This window comes from Chenopodium quinoa, unplaced genomic scaffold (genome assembly GCF_001683475.1).
Source record: "Chenopodium quinoa cultivar QQ74 unplaced genomic scaffold, ASM168347v1, whole genome shotgun sequence".
Classification (NCBI taxonomy): Eukaryota; Viridiplantae; Streptophyta; class Magnoliopsida; order Caryophyllales; family Amaranthaceae; genus Chenopodium; species Chenopodium quinoa.
In genome coordinates, this window is record NW_018743555.1 from 489,286 (window position 1) to 500,178 (window position 10,893).

A 10,893-nucleotide genomic window follows, 5' to 3' on the forward strand; every position below is an offset into this window, starting at 1 on the left:
AAATACGATAGTTAGTAAGCTTACTGGCTTACCGGATAGTTAAGGAGTCGTCCACCTCCTGTATAAAGAGCGACGAGACGATGTGCACCTATGTAGGCACGTGCCTCCAGTCCTGAGACACGTGTACTCATCTTGTGGACAAAACTGTTGAGAGATTTGCCGATTTTCATCCCTTTCATTGGATTTGGATATGTGCCTCCAGTCTTGAGACATGTATTTCTATCTTATAGACACCGAGTATTGCGTTTTGACAAGCGAATTGTCAAGAACTTTATTCAGGCTGTGAAAGCCGAAACATTCAGGTAGCAAAAGCCAAAACATTTAGGCTGCGAAAGCCGAAACATTTAGGCAGCGTAAGCCAAAAAATTTATCCCGAGAAAGCCAAAATACTTTTTATCATCTTTTCAAATTGTTTAAATCATGCTAAAGTTTCAATGACGTATTGAGGGACTTAAGACCAACGATGACATGATTGGGAGGACATCATCTCCTTTTAATCCTTTTTAAACCGATTTCTTCTCATGACATGACATTACCCAGAAAACATTTACTTGTGAAAGTGTTCTACATTTAAAAAGGATTAATCTAGATTCTTTAGTGCACTAAGACTAGAATATACTTTTTCTTGCGTTAATAGCTACTTGTCTCGAACACTTAGCGAATCAAGGATTGTTTCGACATCCTTAACATTTCTTAAAGATTCTCTATTCTGTGAGAACTTCGCAGAATAAGTATCGGATCTATTTCCTTGACTGCATCGATCATCATCTAATCTAGAATCAATAAAAGTGGGGGCTAACTATAGACACCTACTTTTGGCCTCTTGTCCCGAAAGGAAATGCGATGATGTTACAAAAATCCGTTCATCATGTTAGATCAAAGTTGAAGTGTTTATGGACTACGAGATGCATTATGAAGTAAGTTAAAATTCATATTTGAGACCAAGTAATCTTAGAGCCTTGTATGATTACTAATTAGGCCTAAAAAGTGATCATAAATTTTTAAACTTGATTAAAACGGACCCAAATGCTGCAAATGCAATAATTAAATTCAATAGATGTTACATTGTTGAAAACCGAGCCAAAAAGATAAAACAACCATCATATTTCCGTTCATGTCCTATACAGATGGATAGCCCTTTCAAAGATCTTTCCAGCGGTATATTATAAGCCAAATTTCAAGTTAAAACAAAGAAGTTATGTTCAAAACATTAAACCGGGCCCTAAAACCGACACCCTTATACTGCAACGGCCATATCATTTGATCCATAACAGATTGTAATTTCAACGGCATTGGAAAGTAGAAATTCAGAGCTTTCCAATTATATCTCACTCTCCTAAATCAGACTTCGCAATCAAAATTTATGGAAGTTTTAAAAGCGCATTTTCGTATAAGGAAAACCGCATCCCAGCACAACTTAGTAAGTTGCGCGCGCTTGGCGCGCAAAATTCATTGCGATGCACGTGGCACCCAACGTGAGTCAGAGTGTTGCGCGCACCACCTGATGGCGCGGTTCTAAAACCCTAAACCTAGATCCCTACACCTATAAATAGGGGTCTTTGTTTAGCATTACGAGGACCGAAAAATCAGAATTAAAACCCTAGCATTCTCATAACCGTAATCTCTCAACTTCTCTTACTATCATACTACTTTTCTTCTCTCTTCCCAAATACTTTACAACCCTAATTGAATCCATTGAAGTCCTTGGAGGTACGAAGAAGAAAGAAAGTCCATAAACGCATTAAACGGAGATTTATCATAAAAAAGAACGGTTAGTTTCCTGAGCACTTAGGTAAATCACTTTTCTTTTATTGTTAAAATAACGTTAATTGATTATAGTGTTATTTGATCAATTTAAAAAAAAAACTTTTAATTAATTAATTTTTATATTATTCTTTCGTTAATCAAGACTAGAATTTGATAATTTATTGTTGTTTTATCACTTAAGACGAGGTGAATATTGTTATTTTGTTCTTTTTCACGAATATTGATTAAACATAGAATAACGACTTTTACATTGTAATTTGTATGTGATTAATGCTTTTAAATAAAATCAACTAACTTATTCTTTAGGTATCACGTTGCATATATTATATTGTTTGGTAATGAAATTGTGAAAAAGGAAGATCTAGTAGAGGCCGTACTAAGGCTAAGATAGTGATTCCCCTCTAAAGGGAACGTTATCTTATTACCCTCGCTCCCGAACTCATTTCTGGTTTATGTAGACCAATTTTGGTATGGGTAAACTTACGATTTGTGCGAATTATCTCTTGAACTCTACTTGGGAGAAAGGCATGAATGAGGTTTATGAGTTTTCCTAAAATTCATTGGCGACTCGTACTTATTTCTTACAAAAAAGCGTGATGAGAGTATCATTTCTAATTCAAGGTCTCCCAAACAGTCAGGAATTCAAATCCTAATACACTATAAAAAGTGTAAATTCCTAGGCTTTTAAAGGGCCATGGGCATCTAAGGAGAAGGATCCCCTACAATGGGAACACTCTCCTTACAGAAAGAGGTACGAGACATCAAAGTGAGTAATTTTATTACTCTACTCTCCTAGAAGCATGCTTAGATTGTATTAATTCCTAGTATCATGTTAGGATGTCTTTATTTCTTTATAGTATCATGTTTAGGGTTGCTTTCTATTCTCTTTAATATCATGTTAGTATCATGTTAGGGCTAAAGCTTTGATCTTTAATGTTTAATGACATGCTAGGGTTTGTTGGTAATCATGTTAGTATCATGCCTAGGATCTTGCTATTATTATTATGTTAGTATTATGCGCTTTGTAAGAAATCCTTTTCCTAATATAATTAACTAATTAGACTTCACGTTAATCAGTTTTAAGATCATATTTATCAAAATAAAACACTTATTTTATTCCAAATCAAACTCTTTAAAATATAATTATCAATCCTAATTCCATTAGGATTTAAGAGAACCTTCTAGATGATTATAGAAGACTATAATCAATCCTAATAACTTTAGAAATAATAATTAATAGGCCCTCCTCTAGATCAACGGGAGTGTATATAAAATTCATTTCAGGCCTAATTTAGTATTTTGACAATAACTTCCTCATTATTCATCGGAATTGGGCTTATAATATATCGTTGGAAAGCTCTTTTCAAACCCCATACAACTACACTATTATTGGACACTTATCATGGATCAAAATAAATTGGACTGTCTATTTTCATAAATAGAGTACATTTTCGAAAACAGAAAGAAAGATTTCTAAATAAAAACAACCGCATCACTAGACTTTTCACACAGTCACTTCATTTGATAATCAAGAGACATGAAAGGTATTCATCATTGGGTTTGGTTTTGGGGAGACACATTTGGGTGTCTACAAGCTTCAAACTTGCCAGGTAACGGGACAATTTCATCCCCCTTAAAGAGAAAAAGATGGTGGTTTGAGTCCCAATGATTAACAGCGGCATGGAAGAAATCAAAATTTATTACTAGTTGCATATAACTCAATAGAGGGTCAAGGTGGTATATTTTGAAAGCTAGTTTGTCCTCGGTTGAAAGGGAAGTGACCAATTGTCTCAAATGTTGTTCAAAGGTTAGAGAGAATAGAGATTACAGAGATTAATTCTTTTTCTCTACAGTACTACTAACGAATGAATGTGAGATGATCAAAATCCTAGACCAAACCACGTTTTAATACACCCAAAAAGGGAAAATTTTTGGCAATTTTCGCTCAAAGGAAATTTCACCTGCAAGTGGCGCGCGCATCTCACGAGTTGCGCACGTTTGTCGCGCGTAACCAATTCACATGTGCGCGACCTCCGCGCGCAACACATCCAGTTGCGCGCGTCTGGTCTATCGCGACATGTTAAGTTTTTTTTCCGTATTTTGAACCACAAAATAATGGAATATCTATGAAATCTTATGACTAATCATACGCTTGTCTTTGTTAAGCCTTATTTCCTCCCTCTTTTCCCTCTTTCTTTTCATTTTTATTTTAATCCATCTCCTTTCTATTTTCTATTTTTATTATTCCATTTAAATTTTTACTTTTATTTTTACTTTTTTTTAATTTTCCTTTCTTATTCTTTTTCCTTTCCTTTTTCTTTTTTTTTTTGGTTTTTATCATTTTTTCGAGGGGGGTAAATCGGGAACCTTTTCATCCCTCGGAATTATTTTTCTTTTTTTCAAAAAACTCATGGAAACAAAAAAATGATATATATACAAAATATGTGTCATATGTACAACAAAAAATATATGTACATTTGTTTTCCATAAAAAAATATAATAAATAACAAAAGTCAGGGTGCTCGGCGACTCCCGAAGGCTGTTGTACATCCTGCAAAATCCAAAACAAAGATTAATACACAAAATGTGTAAAAACTTTGGAAAAAAATAAGAGAAGATAAAAGAAATAAACTTACCGCGACCATCCGATGATCACGGCATGTTAAAGCCACGAAAGCTCTCCGATAAGCGGCTCGGAAAGCACGCATAGTCCTCACCATGCCGTTCACGGTCTCTTGCGGAAGCTGTTCCAAAATACAAGGACTTTATCAAATAAATGTATATAAAAATATATATGTGATGAAAAATACATTTACAAAGCGAGCATACCGACTCAACCGTCTCAGGAACAAACGGTATGTCCTCATGCTCCGCTGCTGGAAGAATCTCACAAATTACCTACCTAAAAGCATCGTCATACGTGATCTCCGCTTTAGGAGGCACCCAACCGCCTAGCTCGACTTACTGAAAATGCAATGATAAAAGAGTCAAAAGTTCCAAAAATAAAAGAAAGGAGTAAAAGATAATAAAAAATACTAACCAGAACGAAAGCTGGAAAAGGAGTTAGACTGGATGTAATGAATGTCGTGTAAGATACATCCGGCCACACCATCTGTTCCGCTGGATAACGAAGGATCGCCTGAGCTCGATCCTTGGTAGATAGCAGGTGCGGATGCAACATTCAGATCGGAAGGTCCATAGGAACTAAAGGATCCTCGGACGAAGACTGCCAGAGAACACGCTCGTCTAAAAACAAACCGTATGTCCTCTGGAGCATGGCGAGAATCCCTAATAAAGGGCCTGGACGATCAAAATCCAAGGACGGAGTTCGATCTACAAAACACAACCACATGAGAAAATCATTCAAAAAAATAAATATACATATACATATTTGAAACGTGTGCGTAGTTAAAAAAACTCACCGACGCACGAGTCGCCGAAAGAATCCTCTGGCGAAAGTTGGCGGCTGAAATGGCTCACTTGTTCTTAATCGTGACCTGACAGTTTTCGATAGGAAAGCGAGCCGCCCCAAGAATCCTGGGGGCTAAGAAAGGTAGGTACGAGTATCCCCAAGCCTAAAAGAAACGAAAAGAAAAAAACTTAAAAGGCAAAAATGGCAAAAATGGCGATTTAAGGTAAAAAAATTGAGAAACAAGTACATACCTCAAGGATAAGACCATGCAAAAAATGAATATCTAAGGCACCTTAGTAGCTGTCGTGGAATCCATCACTCGGGTCATCTTTCCCATAGATGTAACCATATGGGAATATGACACCTCCGCCCAACTCAGATTACCTACTTGCCCCAAATCACTGAAGCAAATGAGTACTCGATAAAGTAAAGTTCTCCTGAACACCTAAAAAGTGACGAAAAGAACATGAGAAATGTATATCTGAGCCAGCTGCTCAGGTGTACACTGCCAATTAACCTCGTCAGCCGACATATCGTCGGCAAGAATTGAGTACGGACAAGACTGCGATTACATATGAAGAGCCGGCGCAAGACAGTCCCCCACAAGGTCACGTAGTCTCTCACCTGACCCCTTCACGATCTCCATAGCCACAAGTTCACCTCCAAAAGGAAAATCTGTGATCATAGAGAAATCGAAAGGGGTAGCCGTCATCTCTCCCCATGGGAAGTGGAAAGTATTGGTGGAATCCCACCAAAACACCAGCAACCCACAAAGAAAAGATAACGACGCAGGCTGACTCAATAAATCCCGAAGAGCCTCCAGCTAAGGGCTAATCCCTAAAATCTCCACTATATCCTTCACCACGTTGGGTAAACTCTCAAAACGGCCACTCAAGTCTCTTGTGCCGTACAAACGCATGCTAGTCTTACTAAAAAAAACATATGAAAAATAATACGGTTACGTTTGTTTTAAGAAAAAAAAATAGAAATAAAAATAAAGTAGACACAACATAATTCACTAAGCCGCACAACCTCCTAATCTAAACATGATGGTCTACGTCCCACTTCAAGACTCGAGCGTCCTAGTTGGGAGGAGCCTCCCAAGACGCACCGCTCCCGAACCTACTCACGAAGACGTGTCACCCTCTTTCGAGGGCGAACTACCTCGTCAGGTATGAGACCTCCTAGATCCTCCTCAGCATCATTGAATTTTGAACATGACATAATCGAATATATTCCTAAATCTCAAAAAAATAAACACAAATATAATTTCGTCTACCAAACAATCTTGAAGATCGAACATTACAAAAATAAGCTAAGAGTATACTTCGTGCCAATTTTTCAGATTCAAAATTTTCAAAACATGACTTATAAAGATAAAATTAGTTTCAATAATAAAATTCACTTCATAATCAACAAGTATAACCAAAATGAGCAAGCAAAACAACAAATTCGTGCTAAATGCGAAGGAAAAATTGCTGGAACGCACTTAAACAAAGAAATGCTCATACAAGGTTCAATACTTAACAGTGAACAAACAATTTCAAGAAAAATGGACCGAATAAAAAACCCCCACATTCGAAACTTGGAGTTTTGCGGTTTGAAAATCATCCGAATTAAATGAAAAACAAAAAAAAAAAAAATTGAACAAAAAACTTACATTGGATTATTGAAAACGTGAATAAAGGACAAGATCTACTTTCTTTAGCTTCAAAAAACAAGAAGAACCGAGCTGTTTAGAGAGAGAAAGGAGCGAAAATGACAAAGGAAGAAGAGAGAGAGAGCAAAAATGAAAATCGCGCTCAGTGATTTCATTTTAGCTGATTTGAATGTAACGCGCAACTAGGTTAGTTGCGTGTGACAAAGCAGCGTAACTTAGAACAATGCGCGCGCCTGGCCAGCGCGACCCACTAAGTTGCGCGTGGATACTAGTCACTTAAAAGACCGGTGCTTGAATTTCTATCCGTTTGATCAACTTTTATGGTTTTTGCTCGTTGTTAGACGTAATGGCTCGTAAATTATCGAAATCACTTTTAATTGTTTTGCATTTAGTAGTTTGTTTTCTTCTTTAATAGTTTTTTGCATCATCTTGCATGCATACTGTGCTTTGTGCCTTCCCTAAGCATATGTTTTGGACGTTTCTCGTATGTGTGTCTTAAGACGTTCCATAGTGGTGCTTTACGTAAAAGCTCTCATAGACAGGTTTGTCATTTCATTGTAATGACTTCAGAAATGTCACGTTATTTTCTTTCTTTTTGGCGTCCACAACAAAAAGGAAGACTTTCATGCGGCGAAAAAATGTATGGCATAAGTGTTACGTAAAATTCCACCTCTTCCCAACTCTACGTGATCTATCTCTCGTATCTAAAAGGTAGAATTTCTTTACTTAGGCGTTAGCTAAACGAGGCGACTAGCGTACCGAACCATCGGGGACAAGGCACATTCTCAATTGGAAGCACATACAGTAGTTAGTGAGCTTACTTGCTTACCAGACAGTTAGGGTGTTTTTCACCCCTTGTATAAAGAAAGCAAATACGGTAGTCAGTGAACTTACTAGCTTACCGGACAGTTAGGGTGTCATACACCCCCTGTAAAAAGAGTGACTTTGCATCTATTTAGGCAAGTGCCCCCAGCCCTAAGACACATGTTTTCATCTTGTGGACAAAATTGCTGAGAGATTTGTCGATTTTCTTCTCTCTCACTAGATTTGGATATATGCCTTCAGTCTTGAGACGTGTATTTCTATTTTATAGACACCGAGTACTACGTTTTGACAATCGAATTGTCAAGAACTTTATTTAACATGTTAGGCTACAAATGCCAAAACACCCCTTTTATCATCTTTATACCTTGTTAAAATCAGGCTAAAGTTTCATTGACATATGATGAGTGCCATTTATGGCACTCATTTGGTTCTTTTTAGGGTGAATTACATGCTATTATATAGTTCTTTTATTTAGCTTTTCCTTAATTTTACTCTTTATTTCTTTTAGTTCGCATTTTCTTAATTGTATTTCTTTATTTATGCATTTCTTGGTTTATTTTGTTCTTTTCTGTTTTATTTGCTTGTTTTCCTTTATTTTTAAGTTAAGGTCGTTATCCAAGTTTCCCGAGGCCTCTTACCAAGTTTGGCAATGATTAGGATGTCTAATGTTCTCTATTTTAATCTCAAGCATGGAGAAGTGCAAGTTCCTAAAGTCCTTAAGCTGTGCATTCAAGCCGTGAGGGCATGATTTCTCGTGTTGAACCCACAAACATGTAGTTTAGAAACTGCAAGGTCCCGTGTTTATCAAGAGCATTAGGTGGATCGCACGAGGAGCATCGGCATGAAACTGTAGAGGGTTGCCCTGTTCCCAATCGCGGGCGTGCGCGGCTATGGCGTGGCCGCGCGGCCTGGTGGCGCGTGCACGGGCGCGCCTGTCTGTGTCTCTATTTCGTACCCGGATTTACGCGGCCGTGCTCTCCCTAAGTCGCGCATGTACGGGTTTATTTGGGGACGATCTAACTAATTTCTCTTAGTTAGTTTTACTATATATAGATTTTCTTTCTATATTTAGAGAGAGTGGAATTTTTTAGTTTTTAGAGAAGAATTAGAATTAGAATTTTGGAGAGAGAAACTATAGATTGTAGATAGAGAAGTTCTTGATTGATGATTGAAGATTGGTAATTCTAGCATTTTCTCCATTGAATTGAAGCAAGTTTGTAAGTATTTCTTTTACTTTAATACAATCTTTAACATTTCAATTGTTTTGTTGATTGTTCAAGTTTGAATTGAATTTGTGATTGAATTATTTTTATTGATACGATGATGATGAAATTGTTGATTAGCTTAGTTTTGATCTTGATTTCAATGGATTGTGAGTAGTTCTCTTGCTAGGGGAATGGTGAAGCATATATGAGTAATGGATTAATGCTAATTAGGGGAAATTGATGGAGTTGATGTTGTTATTAAATTGGTTGATTGATTAAGTGCATGTGTGTGATGAATTGAAGAGTAGCTAACTTTGATTGTTACACTAGAATGCATTGTAAGCTCGCATTGATACGGAAAATTGATTTGTAGCTTGCTTTTGTCGATTGAGTAGGTTTGCAAGGTTCCTAGTTAGAGTCTCTCGTATTTGACGCTAGCTTGACCTCTAGGAGATTAGCTTACCTTACTCTCTTGATTGCTTAATTGATTTTCCCTCGCAACACTCGACTTTGTCATCTCTAATCCCGATTAGCTATATCCATTCCGAGTATATGCGGATTCTAACCCTACTGCTTGATAAATTTGATTTTGTTTTGATTTTTTTATTGTTTAGAATATACACTCCTCACTTCATTGCTTTGAAATAGCTTAGCTTTAACATTAGAATTCACCTCCCATTCTTAGTGGTTCGACCCTCAACTTACCTTATGCTAGGTATAAGGGTGCGTTGAGAGATTACAAATTTTGTTTTAATCGAGGGTAGATTAGTTTTCAACGACCTAGTCTCCGCCTTAGATAAAAAATGGCGCCGTTGCCGGGGAATGGCGTAGTTGTTTGCTATTGTTGTTGAGTCTATTTCACTTAATCTCAAAAATACAAAAAGATTTTTCTCTTTAGGCTACATTTGTAGCCATTCTATTGATGTTTGCTTTGAGTTTTTGTATGCGTAGGATAAGAGGAATGAATTTACTGCCATTTGATCCGGATATCGAGAGAAAAATAACAAGGATAAGGGTTGCTAATCGTTCTTTAAGTCCAAGATCTCCAAGAGAGGAAATTCACCAAGAAAGAGAAGAGGAGGATCAAGTAAGCATGGGAGATAATCCAAGAGTTGCTTTGAAGGAGTTGGGAACTCCCGGCGCTTACAGGTTTGAGAGTGGCATAGCTCCACCAATAACTCCTACTAATGACTTTGAGATAAGGCCGACAATGATAACAATGATTGAACGAAGGCAATTTAGTGGAGCATGAAAGCCCACTAAACCATATCAAAGAGTTCGAGAAGTATTGTAATACCATCAAGGTCAATGGGGTTTCTCAAGAGTTCATAAGGCTCAAGCTATTTCTGTTTTCTCTAATCATAAGGGCTTTTGAATGGTTGGACAAGGAAGTGAAACCTAATTCCTTGAGAAATTGGGATGAGGTTACTAAGGAGTTTCTTTCTCGCTTCCATCCTCAAAAGAAGACCGCCGAGGCAAGAACTCTAATCCAAAGTTTTAAGCAAAAGCCTAGTGAGAGTTTGTATGAGGCTTGGGAAAGATACAAGGAGTATCAACGAGAATGTCCTCATCATGGAATTCTAACCTATCAAATCACTACAGGATTGGCAAAAGGGAGAAAGAGAGAGTCTGCAAGCATGAGTGGCTCAACGGTTTATTCGGTTGATCATCTTAATGCAATCAATAACTCTTTTTTCCCAAATCTCAAACTTGGGAAATGAGATGACATTAATTAAAGCCAAGCTAGGGAGTGCCTCTTCGATTGCACCAAGTCTTCCCTCCCACATAAAAGGGAAAGGTACACCTTTTAACTCTACTCCTCCTTCTACTTCGAGTAATATGCCAAGTGGTTGTGTCTTTTGTGATATTTGTGGGTCTTATGACCATGATTCTTCAAATTGTCTAAATGCTTTTGAGAATTTTGATGATGTTGAAAACAATGATTGTGAGCAAGTGAATTTTGTTTCTAATAATAACAATGGACAAAGATTTGATTGTCCAAGGAATTTTGGGAATAGGAATTC